The sequence below is a fragment of the Microtus oregoni genome, unplaced genomic scaffold (genome assembly GCF_018167655.1).
Source record: "Microtus oregoni isolate MIOR12 unplaced genomic scaffold, Mior012 000058F_ref0000040, whole genome shotgun sequence".
In the NCBI taxonomy this organism is placed as follows: domain Eukaryota; kingdom Metazoa; phylum Chordata; class Mammalia; order Rodentia; family Cricetidae; genus Microtus; species Microtus oregoni.
In genome coordinates this window covers 6,788,021-6,805,992 of record NW_024543834.1, presented here as the reverse complement: position 1 = coordinate 6,805,992, position 17,972 = coordinate 6,788,021, and the positions used below count along the sequence as shown (strand labels likewise).

The following is a 17,972-nucleotide window of genomic DNA, read 5'->3' as shown; positions in this document are numbered from 1 at the left end:
GTTAGTGTCCTGTGAGTCAGATCCAGGCCATTTCTCACTGTTCTGAGATGTGTGAGGGATGACACACACCTCAGTGATGGGCATCGCACAGTCAACTTCCTAATTACTCCTACTCTACTGGTCTCTAGTGACATGTCACCTGAATGAGCCAGGTGTTGCCAGCCATACTTTCTTTTTTCTGGTATTCTCCAATTTTGCAGGAGATCTACTGTGAATACAGCGATTATAATACGTCCCCAGAGCTGCCAAGAGGGGACAATATTTTCTGTTAGGAAGCCTAGATTTGGGTTCCTAAGAAAGGATCAGAATTTGGTTATTGGTGCTGTAGCTCTGTGACATTTATCATCCTACCTTCGGGCCTGCAGTTGGAGTGGGAAGGAACAGAAGGGCAGAAGGACAGATTTTAGCAGACAGAGACTTTATGTAAAACTTCCCCAAGATCAGTATCTTGATTTTTGAGTTACCTTCTTAGAAACTGGGGTTAACCTAAAACTCTAAAGCTAAGTAATAATAATAATAATAATAATAATAATAATAATAATAATACTCTCCTTCCCCTCACATACAATGTGTGGTGCATGTTCACAAATGCTCAACTCTCCCCCTAACTGCTAATTAAACAGGCCAGGTCAAAGTTTCACTGAAGGATATAATAACTCAGAGAAGAGAAGTTACTTCTCCAAGGTTGAGCCCCACGATGCCAAGATATGTGTTTCTGACATCTGAAACACATATCTAATTAGTCCCGTAATTAGTCCTGACCTCCATGCAACCCTCACCCCAGAGTTCACCTTCTGGTCTCCTTAAAGCTGGTTTCCTGACTGAGCACTCCAGAAACAAAAGAAAACTCTAATAAGCGCATTCTCGCACAAGGTCCCTTTGGCGACAGCCTTAGAAACAGAGTTAACTCAAGCTTCAATAGACCCCGTAGCCTTGACCACAGGACCAAATATAGTCATTACTAGTGTGAAAATTCGAACTGTAGGTAAAGATGCCATACAACAGAAAATTTCCCCTCCAGGAATGTTTCTACAGAAGTCTTTGAGAAAAGCTGAGTTTTGGAAAAGTTTCTTCAAGGAATAAAGTCTACCATGCCCTTGCTACCAACTTTGCATCACCACTTCCAACTATGCCAAACTGGGAAGTCTATGGAGATGCCATCTTAGTGCCATCTCCATGAGCTTTTGTTTGTTATGAAGCAGTGGTTCTACTGTGGCCTTTAAGATTGATTGACTCTTATTTTATGTGTGTAAGTGCTGGCCGAGAATGTATGTATGTGTCCCACATCTATACCTAGTGCCCATTGGGGTTAGAAGAGGCCATGAGATCCCTTGGAAATGGAGTTGCTGTAGACAGTTTTGAGCCACCATGTGAGCTAAACCTGAGCATTCTGCAGAGGCAGTAAGTTATCTTCACAGCTGAGACATCTCTACAGACCCCCCCTTCTTTAAAACATTTTGCTTAAAAATTTAGTAAACCATCAATGACAGTGTCCTGAAGAAGCAGAGAATGTATCATGTATGTATGTGTATGTTGTATGTATGTATGTATGTATGCATGTATGTATTTTTTTCCTTCACTTCTATTTGAGGACTACCCTTTGTTCATGACCTATTTACATTAGAGCATTCCTCTAAAGCCCACAGCAACTGAAGGTTTTTGGAGTCTAACCCTGATATCCATATATTCGGCAATGCAGACTTATGGGCTCGATTTCTGCCATTTTCTAGGTGTTATTTGATCGACATTCCCTTGATGAGCAAAGCGTACATGAATGACAGTGGCAGAGCGGGCACAAGTGAAGGATGGTGCTTCCTGGAATGCATTCCATGTGTGAGAGGACCCTCGGAAGAGAATGCGAAGGAAAGGGAAGACAAAGTTGAAAGGGTGACTGGGTTTGGGTAGATGTCCCCTGACCCTGTGACACACACCATCAAGCCACTAGAGTGGGAGGGGACTGGGCCGTCAGTTGAACGTCAGCCACCTGACACTTTGGATTCTTTAGTTGGAAATGTATCTTAAGTCAATGACGGAAAATTTTTTCAAATAGATGTAGAAATACAACTCAAAGCTAGGACATCGATTTGGTTAGCACGGCTTTACTAAGGTTGCGTTCGCAACTCTACCTGGCATACATGTGTATTAACTATAATTCCACCTCAAACCTACTTGAAAAAAATGCAGCCGAACTCATCTATGCTGGACTGGGAGAAATAGTGAGTGCAGCCTGAAAAGGTGGGCAGGAGGGAGAGGGATGGGCAGAGGAAAAGGAGGAGGTCTGTGTGGGAGGGATTGCTTACTAGGTGCCAAACTATTTCAGTTGCTACATGTGCAAGTATGATGGCCCTCAGCACTCCTACTAAGAAAATCAGCACCAAAGATTGGAACCAAAAGCCCTGCTCCATTCTGGGATTCACCTGGGACTCTTCTTTTTATATATGGAAGCCTCAAAATGCAGGACCAACATTTGTCAACCTCAAAGGGAGAAAAAGATGTTTATACCTGAAGACTAGAAAGGTACTTAAGTCACCCAGTAAATGAGGAAGAGTTAGAAGAAGGGGAAAACAGCTCTTAAAATAGTACGATCATGGTGTAATGGTGTGTGTGTGTGTGTGTGTGTGTGTGTGTGTGTGTGTGTGTAGAAAAAATGCCAACAAGTTTTTGGTTTAATGGGAAAGAGCTGTTGGAATTTTTATTTTAAACTGTAAAAGCCCTGGGAGAAAAGAATGAAAGAGATTCTAAAAGACTCCTCCCACAGACACAGGCAGGAAGATTAGTCACGGGGTGAGCTGGAGTAGTAGGGGAGCTAGAAGGAGGGTGTGTTTTGGGAGGTAGTGAAGGATAGTAGCTTCAAAGTATAACATTTTCCCATGAACGAGGCAGAGCTCTTGAGCTTTTTTTACTAAATTTGGTGCTCAGCTGTAGGGCGGAAACGGAAGTCAAGAGCCATACTATTTGCCCACCAAGTACCAACCTATAGGTAAGCTTATATGTGTTCAGTTAGGAAACGAACTTGAAGCTGCCTTTGCAGTTCTCAGCTATATGTAGATATCACATGGAGGAGTGATGGAGACAATGAAGAAGGTACATCCAAAGGAGGAATGAGAGAAACTAGGAGTCTGAGGTCTCCACGCAGGCATCTGTTTCTTCCCGACCTTCTTCTTCGGTGCATCGAAACCACCTTTGCTTTTATTTATTTCTTTTCAGTACAAGAAGTCCTATAACCCACGTGGCCTTGAGTTGCTGAGTCTCTTGCCTCTACCTCCCCCATTTCACTTGGACTTACTGTATTGTATCCATGTTCTTTATTAGGCATAATTTCTTGAGGGTTGTCACAATACCTTATTTTAGGTTGTTCTACAATAACTAAATGATACGACAACTTAGTGACCCAAACAGTATTGATTCTTGGTGAAAAGGATGACGGCAAGGATATTCTATCATTTATTGCATATTTTCAGTAATGAGGGTTTGTTTTCCATACATACTTTTTTTTTATTCAAGAGGGCTGTAAATGACTTCAGAAATGAGTGTGAGGGATGAACTAATTTATAGAAGGTCATACAACCAATAAAATACTGAACTGCAGGATTTTATCTGGTTGAACTTGGCTTGAAGATTTTCATTTCCCCCCAATACTGAGGATTGAACCTGGGATCTTATGCTGTATCTGAACCCCCTTCTTTATTTTATTTTGAGGCAAAGTCTTTTTAAGTTGCTTCGGCTGGCTCTGATTGCGCTCTGTAGCTATATCAGGTGTGTGTGTGTGTGTATTTATGTATTTGAATGTGTTGATGGATGTGTGCTGATACATGGATCTTCATGCGCATCTCTGTGAGCCTGTGTGTATATTTATGTATTTGATTGCCCTGATTTATGTGTGCTATACATGTATCTACATGTGAATCTCTGCGATCCTGTGTGTGTACTTACATATTTGAGTGTGTTGATATATGTGTACTGATGATACATGGACCTACATGTGTGTCTCTGTGATCCTGTATGTGTAAATGTGTGTGTATTTATGTATTTGAGTGTGTTGATGTATGTGTGCTGATACATGGATCTACATGTGTCCCTATGATTGAACATATATTTATGTGCTTGAGTGTGCTGATGTATATGTGCTAATACATATATCTACATGTGTGTCTCTATCTTGTGTGAGTGTGTGTGCACACATATGTGTAATTTAGAGGTTGATGTTGGTATCTTTCTCTGTCTTATTTTTTTCCAGTTGACTGAACTTAGAGGTCACCAGTGCAGCTGGTCCGGCTAGCTAGCAAGCAAGCTCCAGGGATCTCCTGTCATGGCGCCCAGCTTTTCACACCTGTGCTGGGAATAGAGTCCAGGTCCTCATGCTTATGCAGCAAGCACTTTCCCAAGTCCTTTTCCAGACCCTGAACTTGCCGCTTTTCTTCCTTATTTCCTCAAGTTGTTGAGCACACAGTCCTGGGCTACCATGACCACCTGAACATTCTTGACTATGTTTCCTGTCATTTTGTTTAAGCTCAGTCGAATCTTCGTGGTGAGTTTCCGCAACACGATCTAAACTGACAGAGGCTCGAAAGGATGCTTTCCATCTCGCTTGGAGAAATGAAAACTTTTACCATCATTTAAAGGAAAACTAACAACTTTGTATCTGCAAATTAAATTTCTTTTACATTTTAACTTTGCATAGGACTTGCTGTGTGAACAAGAAAACATAACATCAAATGCTTCATGTAAAAATTATACGAGGATTCGAATTTTGGAGTAAATATTGTTAAGAGTTTTGACGACCTCATAAAACCCCAAATCCAAGAATTTCAACGAGCAAGAGTTCCTCCTGAAGATGCGAACAACACCAGCTGACACTTGCGCATAAAGTGATGGCACTAATATGTCACCACTATTGATAACACTTGAGGAGTCTCCAGAGGGACGGTTGACTTAGAATTTAAATACCGGCTCTCGAGAAATTAGAGACAAATTTGTGAATGCAACAAATGAACACAGCCAGTGCAAAATACAAACCAGCAGGGCAGCCTGCGATTCAGAGGCTGCTGGGTAGGAAACCAACAACCACAGCAATCATTCTAAAGTGCAAACATTACGTTCTTCTTAGTCACCTTAATGAAAGTTTACCTGTGCTTTGAAATACAGTCAACATGGTAACAATTTGCAAAAAGAAATCTATTTATACATGGCTTGTCAACAGTTTTAGGTCTTTTCTGGCCTCAGAGATAGTAAGTAAACACAAAGATAGAAAAGAAGAATATATTTATAGTTTCTATTTTTAGAAAGGTACTTATATGAGGAAGAGTAGAGAAATAAGATTCTGTTTATGGGTCTATAATAATTGATAATAATTCTGATCTGCTAGTACTGTATTTTATGGACAATATTTAAAAATGAAATATTTTTAATTAAAAGAGACCCCATTTCTTTAAAAAAAAAAGGCCAGCAATTATTGTATTGTCTGTCTTGAGAGATTGAGAGCTACTTGGTGCATGAGAGTACTCCAGGTCTTAACTGTAATTTGTACAAAAGAGTATAAAATGTTCACCCAGACATTATTCAATAAGCCATTGGAAATAATGTAGAGAGCTATATTTTTTTTTATCAAAAGTAAACAATTGGTGGTTATCAGTGTAAGGTCAGCACTGTGCCAAGGCAATGGAGACATCCAGAAAAGGAAACTTACCCAGCTTGGCTTGTATGCGTGAAGTAGCTAACTTGTAATGTATCCACAGGCACCTTAATAGTAAAGCATCGGATCTCCTTGAGGATTCTTCAGGAATTGGCTATTCCATTTTGTTTCATTCATTAAGTAGTTCCTAATGCATTCCCAAGATCCTTTGCCCAGTTAAATTCTCAATGAGTTGGGCCACGAGCAGCTCAAATTATTTTGATTCACTTAGGAAAACCGTCATTAGATGCAAACCATAAATGAGAAATGCAATGTTATGGTCCCTTCACAACAGGATCACATTAACACAACTCCACAGCTCCAAAGACTATGATCTAAATAAATATAGTGCTTAGCTGCCATAGTCGAGGTTTGTATTTTTGACTTATCAATATCAATTCTTGTATATAGACAATCTAATTCACCTTTCTACTTATTAATAAATAAATAAGCAGTTTTATCTTCTTATATTTTATTACTATCCCTTAGAAACTTGTTTGTTTTCTAATGAGAGACAGAAAGGGGATCGATCCAGATGGGAAGAGAGGAGGAGAGGAATTAGGAGAAGCAGAGGGAGGAGAAATTGTGACCAGGATATATTGTGTGAGGAAAAAAATCAAATAAAAGGAAATAGAAATAAAAGAGTGGATTAAAAATGACATTCTTGTCGTTCAGGTTGTGAGCCTAGCCTGTAACAGCCGAGCATCCTACGTTTAAAAGAACTGACGTAATGCTCTTATATATTTACTAAAAGAAAATTGTAAAACATTCTTTAGTATATAGCATTTGATTTTAGTAAGAAGATACTAGATTTTTTGAGTATGTATGTGTGTGTGATGTCTGTGCCTGTGCCTGTGCCTGTGTGTGTGTGTGTGTGTGTGCACATGCGTGCGCGCGCATGGGGGTGCATGTGTTCAGATGCATGTGTGCGCGTGGACATTGAGTTGACTCTAGAGGTCTTTCTCTGTTGCTCTCCATCTTGCTCTTTGAGACAAGATCATTCACTGATGCCAGAGTTCACCGACTATGCTTGTTGGCCCGTCGGCTCCAGAGATCTGCCTGTTTCTGCCCTCATCAATGCTAGGGTTTCAGATGTGTGCCACTGACCTTGGCTTTTATGTGGGTTCTAGGGACCCAACTGGGGTCTGATGCTTCTTCAGCAGGCACTCGACATTTCCTCAGTTTCCCAAAAGATATTTAAAACAAAGTTAATTGTGTATATGATCATTACAGAAATGATTTATTTGCTATAGCTGAATGTTACATGCAAATATTTAGCAGATAAATATTAGTTTCTGCTAAGAAATATATATATATAGATACTATGAAAATACTAAAGACCATGATTTCACACAGTCCATAAAGCCTTCAGGCTATAATTTTCCTTAAATACCATCTACATTATTTATGTTGAAAGAATGGATTAGATAACTATATGGGAGACAGAAATAGCAATCATTCTTTATTGTTACACATTTTTTTCTGTCTTTCAGAAGAATTAATGTTTATACCTATTACATATAACTGAGATGGTATTTATTTCAACCTTAGATTTGTTGAATGTATTCCCTTCTTTGTATGTATGTATGTGTATGTGTACATGTCTGTGTTCATGTATGGAAGTCATAAATCAAGCTCAATCCATCTATCCACCTTGATTTTTCCTTTAGTTGTTATTGTTAATTTTGTTTTGTTTCTTAGACAGTCTCTCACTAGGACCTGGAGCTCCCTGATTAGGCCAGGACAGCTAGTCATTGAGTCCTAAGGACCGGCATGTTTCTGCCACCTTAGTGCTGGGATTTAAAGCATGTACTGCTATACCCAGCTTCTCATCTGGCTCCTGACGATTGAATGCAGGTCTCAATGTTTGCAAGCAAGCACTTCACCAACTGAACAGTCTTCTAAGTCCCCATAAACCTTATTCCTTCTATTAAAGTAACTGCTTTATGTTCCTAGATAATCACATATTTGAGGTGCACAGAAACTACTCAGTACAATGAAGAGGACCTTTTGAAGTGACATTAACATACCAGGTTTAGCAATAAGAAGTCACATTTGCTACTGATATCAATGCTGTGTGCCATCCTGCGGAACTCCTTTGGGAGTCTCTCTGAAATGTCCAGGATCCGTATCTGTATGCAATTCAACTAAACACAACCTTCCCGACCGCGCTATTCTATATACAGAAGGTCCTGTACAGAAAGGCTATTAATATTCCCAGGCACGGTTCTCAGTTACAAAACATACTTCATATATAGTCAACCAAAGCAAGACCCTTAGGAGCCGCAATCCTCTGGACCTCCGCAAAGGGCTACCTGGTATTCAGAACAGCCTGGGACAGAATTCCAAAAATCAAGAAGATTTTTTTTAAAATGAACAAACATATCCAAGACTAGAGATCATCCCTTTTTAGAAAACATTTACCAGCAAGAAAGGGAATGACATCACACTGTTAATTGGTACATATGCTTGGAACCCTTGCTACCTCGGGTTAACAACATCTAAGGCTGCTTAGCTCCTTTTGTGAATGGAAAGGAACCATCAACAAGGCCTTCCTCTGGCCTGCCTCCACCTGCCACAGTCCTACCCCCATGCTTCATCCTTTGGGGGCTAGGAAAAGCTGGCATTGCCTCCTGGGGACATTTGTGCTGGTTGTAGCTGTCTTCCCGAGTGTCTGGGAGATTATATTTTTGGAGAAAGAACAGGAGGGCCAAGATTATCTTTAAAAGGCATGGAACTGTGTGTAGGCACTCTGGAAATATTTTTTTATGGATGAAAAGGAGAAAATGGGGGAGAAATGGAGAAAGCAAGGGATAAGGAAAAGAAGAGAAGAAGGGGCGGGGGGGGGAAGCAATGAAGTGGCCATAAATGTGTTTTGGGGCTCTAGTTCAGCTCCTGAGTGAAGAAAGCTGCCCCAAGAGGAAGGAAGAAAGTACCATCCAAAAAAAGCTGTGTGTGTGCTTGAAGAGCTCCAAAGGGATTAAGCAACCCCTCTACCCTCCTTCCTAAACTCACTTCAGGTTAAACCCATCAAGCTTTCTCCCAACAGCACTCCCCCATGCCTCCCCAGGTGACTTCCCCTGGAGGGTTTCCATAGAGCCTGGAGATGAGGATCTGTGATTTGGCTTCTGCCTTCCAGGAGCCAGGGATTTGGCAGAGTCCATTGTATGTTTACCCTGCAGTTTCTTTTCTCCACTCCATCTCTATCCCTGCAGCTGCAGCAGTTTGGGAAGAGGCTAGACTGGCAGAGGGGTGGGGATGGCACCTGCAGTAGCTCTGAAGTCTGGAGTCCCTGAGGATTCTGGGAGCTGGGCCAGGAGAAATGCATTTACCCCAGGCAGATCTCATCCAGGAGCTACCCTTGCCTCTGTTGGCTGATGTGTCCCCAAAATTCTAAAGGTCTTAAATAAATTGACCAAGATGCACAGAACACCAGAGAGAGCAGGCTAAACAATAAATTTTTTGAAAAAAGGCAACTCAATGAGGTGGGTTTATTAGAAGTGAGGGGCAATGGGAAGGATGCTAAGGAGAAAGAGTTTAAAAAGCCCCCTCCTCACCCTGCAAAACCACCTCGCACCATACGAGAAGCCCAGGCATACATATCCAAAAACTGCAGCTGTGTAGCTGAAGATGCTGTACACTGCAGAGGTGAAGAGAATATTTACACACAGCATGACTTTTTAATTGTCCCATAGACTGGAAGTTAATTGGCTTTATCTAGTTGCTTGGCCTCATCTGTAAAACCAGAGGTTTGAAATAGACACTGTCTAAAGGATTCTGCCTGATTTGAGCCTCTATACCTGTCAACCTGGGAGCCAGGGAATCTGAGACCCAACATCAATGATCTTTAATATGTGACTCCCCATTTCCTCTGCCTCCTATTTATCAATACCGAGCGACGCATGCACGGGTCATTGAACTGATGCCAACTCTCAACCGATGGTAAGGAGTATGGCACAAATGTGTCTTTCTGCCCTGGAGTAAGGAAGAGGAGAAGCCCTGTGATGTCTACTTTGCGTTTCCAAGGAGAGTCTATTCTAGAATTTTCTATCCCAGGTTTTATGCATCGAAGTAAATTACATATTCCTTTGAGGGCTTGAAAAATAGCTGGACTGATCAAATCATCAAAAGATGTCTAACATGATCCTCCCTTGCTATTCAGGGAAATTTTTATTTCGTTTCACTCCAGAAGAACGGATCAACTTTTCTGTGGGAATCCAGTACACACCAGCTCCTCTTCTCTTGTCTACCTCATACCACTCTGCCAACCCGCTTCAATGCAGCATTTTCTGGGGGTTATTTAGCTCTCCCGTCTTGTGAGAGTGCCCTGGCGAGTAAGGTTTACAATGGTGCAGACCCCACCCCCATGCCACACACGAATGGAGACAGTTTAAATGACAATAAGGTAAAATGAGTTTGCACAAGTTTCATTTTAAATTTGCTTCAGCCTAAAATTTCTTTAAATTAAAAAGAAAATACGGAGAAATCAAACTCCCCGACTTCTCATGTCTTCAAGTGGGAAGTGGCACAGGGACAGGGTATACTTTGTGTTTTCCACACCCACCAGCAATCCCATCTCATTTTAGTCTCCAAAATATGGACAGGAGGGCAACTCTGGAAAAATGGATTCCCACTCTGGCATCTCACTGGGTACCAATCCCTGCCGAGATGAGTGCTCTCCCTCTCCTCGCCTGTGAAAAGCGTCCCCAGCCTCTCTACCCCCTCCCCATACACATTCTCACACCCTGGAGGGTATTCTTTGGTAATCTGTTTTTCTCAAACAGGGTTTGACCTTGTGAAGACCGTTCTTCTACTTTTCCGGGCTAGGAACAACCCAATTTAAGTCAAAACACAGAACGACCTTTTCTCCTTTAAGACAACATTACCAAATGCAAGGTGCCAGGGGGTGCAGTTCTCAGCCCTGCATTCCGGAAGGCGAATGCCGCATACAGAGTCAGGTAGCTAGTTAGGGTTTGCGAGTCCCCAACCAGACACTCTTGACTCTGCTAAAAAAAAAAAAAATCAAAGATGCTGTAGAATAGCTTTCTTAACAATTCATCATCGCGAAGAAGAAAAGGAAATAGCATTTCCTAAGTACTAAACAACATACTTGTGCGCCTAACGCCTTGGATTTTAAACACTAGCATCCTGCATAGCAACCAACGGTGATGCCCACACTAGCCTCAGTCCACTCAGTTTTACTTAGCAAACACCTTTTGTGCTCCTCCACGGTGGAAAAAAAAATGGTGCACCAATTTCACATATGACAGGTTGGTACTTAACTGCAACCGCTCAATAGTTTGATCAGCAACTGGGAAACTTCACAGTCGTTTAATAAGCTACTTAATTCTGACTAAGGAAACCCACCTATTTGTATTCCTCTACTAAAAAAAGCACCCAGTCTCACCTGTCTTAAATCTAGCCGACGTTCCCCGAACACGCCGCATATAAACACTACTTCCCACACCGCGTTATCCCAAAAGATCCCCCATGAACCAGCAGCACATTCAACTGCTAACGCTAACCAAGGCAATTGTCACCATGCATTTAGAAAGCATCTATGCAAAGCAAAATATGTGACAATAGCCAAAGCATCTCCTGACAATTGGCTGCGCTACACATGCAAAATAAAATGCAACGAAGATTGTATTTTCCACTTACAGTTTATAGCGCTGTGCACCGTCCCTTAACGAAAATGATAAAACTCAACAGTTCTTTCAAAAAAAAATATATATATATATTTAATTCGGGCTAACGGCTAAGCCGTCTCTGTGAGTGGTTCTCTCTCGCTCCTTTTCTAGGAGCTCCGGGCTGCTTAAATCCCTCTTGGATCGCGCCTTGCAAAGCCAGCGGTCGCTGCAACACGCTAGGGTGAATCTCTGCTGCAGATTGGGAATCCCATAGAAAAACCTAGGGTCCCTGGAGCTGCGTGCGCAAGCGCGCAAGCCTCCACCTCGCTGATCCTCGCCCCGCCTCCTCCCTCCTCCGGTGGCTCCACAGCCCAGCCTGGAGAGTTGTGACCAAAAGCCGCTTGGCGATGGCGCATGCTCACATGGAGGGTTTGGAGTTTCTGCGGGTGAATTCCAAGGCTCCGGATTTTAGCAGATACTTGAAAGGAGACTGGGAAAAGGTGCCCAGCTAACTCCAACCCCTGCACCGGGACAGGCACGAGGTAGGGCTGAAGGTATTCATTCACCACGCCCTGAGATTCCGGGGCCAAGTGACTTGAAAGTTCGTGTCGGAGGAGACACGAACACTGGGGCATGTTTTTTCCCCGCCGCTCTCAGTTTTAGTCCGGCCCTTGGCCACCTTCTGTCATACTGTAAGGTGAAGAAAACAGCAGAAATCCCAAAAGAACGATTCCAGCTAGACCCTAAGCCCCTGTCCTTGCACCACTGAGGGAATGGATGCGATTTGCATTTTGTCCTGGGGACATTTCCCCCAGAAGGTTGGATGCTAAGAGAAGGGGAGCCAAGTGCCTGGTGGCTGGGCCTTGTAGGAGCATGTGTCATATATATGTATATACACACACATATATATATATACACACACACACATATATATATAGATATATACATAGAGATATAGATATGGACATATATGTATATATATTTCATTTATTCATATAATTTATTTCTTTTTTTTTAAAAGAAAACACTTTTTTTTCCATTTTACATACCAATCCCAGTTCCCACTCCCTCCCCTCCTCCCATTCCCTCCACCTTCTCTCCATCCCTCCTTCCCCCATCCACTCCTCAGAGAGGGTAAGGCACATTGATTTGAGAAAGGTCCAAGGCCCTCCCTACTATATCTAGGTTGAGTAAGGTATTCATCCAAAGAGTTTAAGTTCCCCCAAAGCCAGTACAAGCAGTAGGGATAAATCCTGGTACCAGTGCCAGTGGCCCCTCGCAGTCTTCCCCAGCCATACAACTGTCATCCACATTCAGAGATCTTCGGATCAATGAGTCTTAAGGAGAGCTGGGCTCAAGGCTTCGGAACCCTGGTGACTATCAGAGAATGCCGAGAAATGCCATCCGTATACACAAAATATACATGTATTGAATATTCTTTGCATTTGGGCAAAGGTTAGGAGGAGGGAAAGTAGCCAATAATCCTTCAGATCCATGGTGAAGTTTCGGGTTTTCTCCTTCCTCATCCATAAGGTCCTCCCTGGATGACTTAACGTTTGCCAGCTCTGACCCGCTGCCCATTGGCCTGCCAAAGCCTAGAAAACTTGGCAAAGAGCAGCGCCCCGTAAATGCTGGTGGCTTTCCTACCTGGAAAGCAAGGAAGAATTCTCAAATGCTCACAATTGATGACTTTTCCCATTTACTGTTTCACTCAACACTTCTTTGAAGTGCCCACTAGTGGGCACTGCCCTGTGCTCCCGGGGTTGATGGCGCTTACAAAAAAATTTCTCTGGAGTTTCATTTAGGTGGGAACTACATTTTCAATGGAAAGAAGTCCTGGGAGCCTGATGGAAATCAGTGTTCTTTAAGAGGAGTTCTACATTTACCCAGGGTCTTTAGACACTTAGGAGCGTTCAAGGAAACTGCAAATACCTAGAGCGCCCCTGGTGGCCAACCGACTCTAAACTGGTTGCCAGGAGGCAGCAGGCTCCAAATTGGGAGACCGACTTGAAACGCATTTGAAGCAACTAAAGCAAGCAGAGCGGAGAGAATTTGGCCAGTGATGGATCATGCTGGGTGTGGGTCTCAGGGCGCAACACCAAGCAGGTTCAAAGCTAATCTCACAGGTCTAGAGCTCACGAATGCCCTTTCCGTACCAGACTCCCCAGAAAGGCTCAACAGGAAGACAGTGCACCTTCGGGACTCCCAGGACAGGGCTATTGGTTCTCCCTCCCAGGTGCGGGTGACCCTAGAAACCTGGAATCCAGAGCCGCTTGGGCCAGTCGCTCTGCCGCAGCCGAGCTCCAAGCCGATCTGGCGGGCGCCCTCCCCGCGCTCCCAGGCCGCAGGGCTCACTGCGCAGCAAGGCATCCCCGCGAGCTGGGAGGGACCTTTCAGTTTCTTCGGATGAACCAGGGCCTTAACAGGTCCGGATAAGTTGCTTTTGTTAGCCCGAGAGATCGCCTCTGAGGGTATTTAAAATAAAACCCCATCTTTTGTCGGTTTTCCCCACTGAGGTCGTCTGGTGTCTCCCTGGAGACAGCCAGTGCACTGCAGTGTGCCTTAACCGAAGGGGTCACGATGCTAGTTTTCTGCTTTAACCCTACCAACCTTCTTATTGAGGCCCCAAGGACCCACTGGTGACAATATTCGGTTTTAGATAACTTACTTGGTTCTTGTGTTTAGGGGGAAAATTCACACGTGTACTTTTAACGGAGCTGTTCCCTCGGTAGATTCGGCTTCAGTAGCTTGTTCCAAGAAGGCAGGCAGTTGGTTTTATTTTTAAGAAACATTGCCATTTATTCCACGACATTGTGTGGTGTCAAGGTATAACATCTTTATTTAGTCTTTACTTGCGATGGTATATCCACTTAGACTTTTTTTTTTTCCAAGACAGGGTTTTCTCTGTGGTTATGGAGCCTGTCCTGGAACTAGCTCTTGTAGACCAGGCTGGTCTTGAACTCACAGAGATCCACCTGCCTCTGCCTCCCGAGTGCTGGGATTAAAGGTGTGCACCACCACTGCCCGGCTCCACTTAGACTTTTAATATGTTGTGTTGTTTTAAAAGTTATTTTTTTTATTGAGTTATGGCTAGAAAACCAGTAGGAAAAAATGTCCCCTCTTGGAGATTGTAGAGTGTTTGGGATAGGAATGCCCAGGCATCCTACAACGTGAGGGAGTCCGCAGTTGCTCTCCTCCCGCACGCAAACACAGGTGTGCCTAGTGACCATGAGCCAAAACAGACACATGCAGTATAGAGGAGCTATGTGCATTGGGATAGGATAGCGGACTGAATGTAGCACTAGGTTGACTGAGGAACGCTATTTACATAAGATCATGCCTTAATATTGGAAAATTAAGCTTTTGCATGTTGAGCATTTGGGATGAGTGTTTGTCTTGTTTTTCTATGTAGATCAGGGAGGCCTGGAACAGTCTATGGAGTCCATGGCTGGCCTTGAACTTGCAGCGGTTCTGCTGCTTAAGCCACTCAAATACCAAGATTGCAGGATGGACTACCACAGATTGACAAATAACATTCTTTACAGAAGATTCTAGAACTTGCTTCTGTCTCATTTCTTTCTAGATTAGAATAGACAAACACAACAAAAACCAAGAATAGCTTGTAGGCATACACAACTCCATTTAATATTCCCGCCAGCTTTAAGGGCTGCACGAGGTTGCTAGGGAGTGCGTGCAGCACCAGCAGGAGAAACAATCAAAGATTGTGGGCCTGTGACCCCATGGTGATAGTGTTTATTTGAAATCTTGTATAGAAAATATGTAAGCTAACAGAAATGGAACTCAAGACATGAAAGTATTCTGAAAACTGGAAGAAAATCTAAGTGAAAGGCATAGCAAGGAAATGAAAAGGGATAGAAATGTAACTTAATATAATCAGTGGGTAAAACTTCATCTAAACTGATAAAGAATAGTTAGATTTTTTGATTTCACATATATAGTGTTTTTTCTCCTGAAATCTAATTTTTATAGATGAGATAATTCTTTTTATTTTGATGTTTTAATTCCATGTATCCATGTATTTATAAAAACTAAATAAACCAACAAAATCCTGTTTCTGCATCAGGTAGGAAGTTTATCCTCTAATAAGACTGTACTGTGGCTTTTCTAATACACTGTATGTGTTTGTACTTCATGTGTTTTTGTAAAGTGTATGGGGAAATGCAAAAACATGAAATCCTATGCAGTTAGAAGGAGGTCTTGAGCCTCCTCCACATGAAATCTTATAATTTTTAAAGACTAATATGTGTGTCACATGCATGTACAGATGCCTAGGGAGTACATGTGATCCCCTGCAGCTGGAGTGACAAGATTGTGCACTGGTAGACACTGTTGCTAGGCATCAAACTCTGGTCCTCTCGACCACCATCCTCAACACCATCTCTCTAGCCCTGAAATTCTCATCTTAAGGAAGATCTTGTTGATCCTCTCCCAGTCCACCCTTGATTGAGTTCCACAAGCTATAGCCATATCTAAACTGTTTGAAATATAACCCCAGGGCATGGAAAACAGTCTCTCTGGACTTTTGACACTCACAAAGCCTATCTTTAAAGCCGTATGGAAGGCTCATTGTCCAGCCTGAATGCTGGGCATTTCTTAGAACCTCAGAAATGGATATGGCAAGCCAGGTGGGAAGGGAGCACAAGTGCATAGTCACAGCCCGTGCCTGGAGGAGCAAGAGAGGCTACATAGTGAGAGCTTGCCTCAAAAGGTTAAAAAGAAGAAAGCAAGTAATCTGTATTCCGTTACCTCTTCTACATTTGAGTCTGACCTTTATATTCTCAGCAGCATTCTTTAGCCACAGATGATTTTGTCATTCCTAAGGAGGGTGTATTTAAGAAAAGAAAGAAGACTACTGGTGTTCTTATAACCATATATTTCTCTTACTGTCCAGCTTCTTCTTTATAGCTGCCTACAAAGCACCTCCATAGAAATTTTTTCAACATTTCCAAGTAATTCTGTCTCTCGTCCATCTCCATTGACCTGCTCTTTCTTTCCTGTTCCTAAGGACTTTGATGTTGCCTAAAACCAAGCCAGCCCTTTAAGTCAGCATGCCTATACCTTTCTTTATCAAAGCATTGCTTAAATCCCATGAATCCATCTGACCCAAGTCCATCCTTCACATCACTGGGCTCTCTTATTCAGCCTCTCGTCATTGTCTTAGGTTGGTTTTTCCCATTCCTTTTCGTTAGGTAGTTGTATGTATGCATGTTTGTGGGTGTGTGCATGTGTGTGCATATCCACATGTGTGCAAGCATATAGTCAGAAGTCTGCTTTGGGTGTCTTTCTTAGTCAGTATTGACCTAATTTATTCATTCTGCCTTATTTTATTTTGACTTGGGATTGCTCACTGAAATAGGAGTTCACTAAATGACTGGACTTACTGGCTGGTGAGCATCTGGGACCTTTCTGTCTCCAGCCCCTCAGCTCTGAGGGTACAGCAAGTGGATCCCTGAACTTGGCTATTTTGATTTGGGTGCTGGGGAAACAAACTCATGCATTTGGGCCCAGAGAACTTTTTATTCTCATGATTATTGCAAACACAAAAATCTCATTACTCTTAACTAAAACCATTAGGTGGTGTCTCCTTTTAAACAAATCAAAGCAAAATAAATGAAACAGACCAAAAAGAAAAATAAACTTTCTTAGCACAGGATACAAAGGTATTTTCTGATGTCCTCTTACCCATACAAACCCACTCTTGCTGTGTTTTCTTGGCTCCCTGTACCCCGTTACACTGTGGCATATTTAGGTTTCTAAGCTCATGATAATATCCCACCCCTATCTTGTTTTTCAAGAACTCTTTCTTCTGGGAAACTCTTTTACTTCAAGTGACCTTTAAGAGGCCTATTAATTCTTCAAGTTCCACTGAGATAGCATCCCTTAACAAAAAAATCTTACTCCTCATAGCACATAGCAGACACTTCATGAGGCTACTTTGAAGGTCACCCAAGTATATATAGAAAATACAAATTGTACAGTTCCGATTAAAGATGGGCTACTATGTAATGACATACCATTTTGTGACTGTTAAGGAAAAGCTGAGGTTATCCACTTTTCACTTCAGAAAGCAAAGTGAATGTGTTACATTATTATAAAACTGTTCCTTAAACTGTATTTAAAATCTCCATCTCTGATGTGAAGAAACTTTATAGCCATTGCATGAGTGTCTTGGTTAAATTACTCATATTTGACCCAAGTATGGCTCATGTGGAGAATCCACACTCAAAATATTTAAAAAGCATTCATTGACAAATTGATTCATAATTTTTTATTATTATTTTGTGGACACCAAAAATAAGTTGCAAGTGTTACTGTTGTAAGACTCTTACTGACACCAAACACTTTTGTAAGACCCAGAAAAGTCAAACTGGGATTGAGCTAGAAGGTTGATTCCAGCTGTTTAGTGCTCACAGTGCAGGGAGATGCTGGTCAAGTTGCCAGGACAGAAAAGCCATCCATGGTCTTAATCAGCTGTGGACTCTGTGTGCTCCAATACCAACCTGCCAGGCAAAATGGGCCTACGGGTGCGATAGTGTCATGACTGGTATATGGGTGCAACCAAACACTTCTTGCTTGTATGTGAGGTCTACTCCGCAGAAGGGAACTCATGCCTAGTATTGTATGGCGGGTCAAAAACACATGGTTGGAAG

The 17,972-nt window shown here is 42.4% G+C and overlaps 1 protein-coding gene across 1 annotated transcript in view; it reads right to left on the bottom strand.

Moving 5' to 3' along the window:
• Window positions 1-11,630, bottom strand: part of Vsnl1 (visinin like 1) — a 112,013-nt gene extending 100,383 nt beyond the window's left edge. Inside the window, exon 1 of the mRNA XM_041639429.1 lies at window positions 11,333-11,630. The gene's annotated coding sequence lies outside the window, so the exon portion shown is untranslated. The remainder of the gene's footprint in view (window positions 1-11,332) is intronic.
• Between the last annotated feature and the right edge of the window lie 6,342 nt (window positions 11,631-17,972).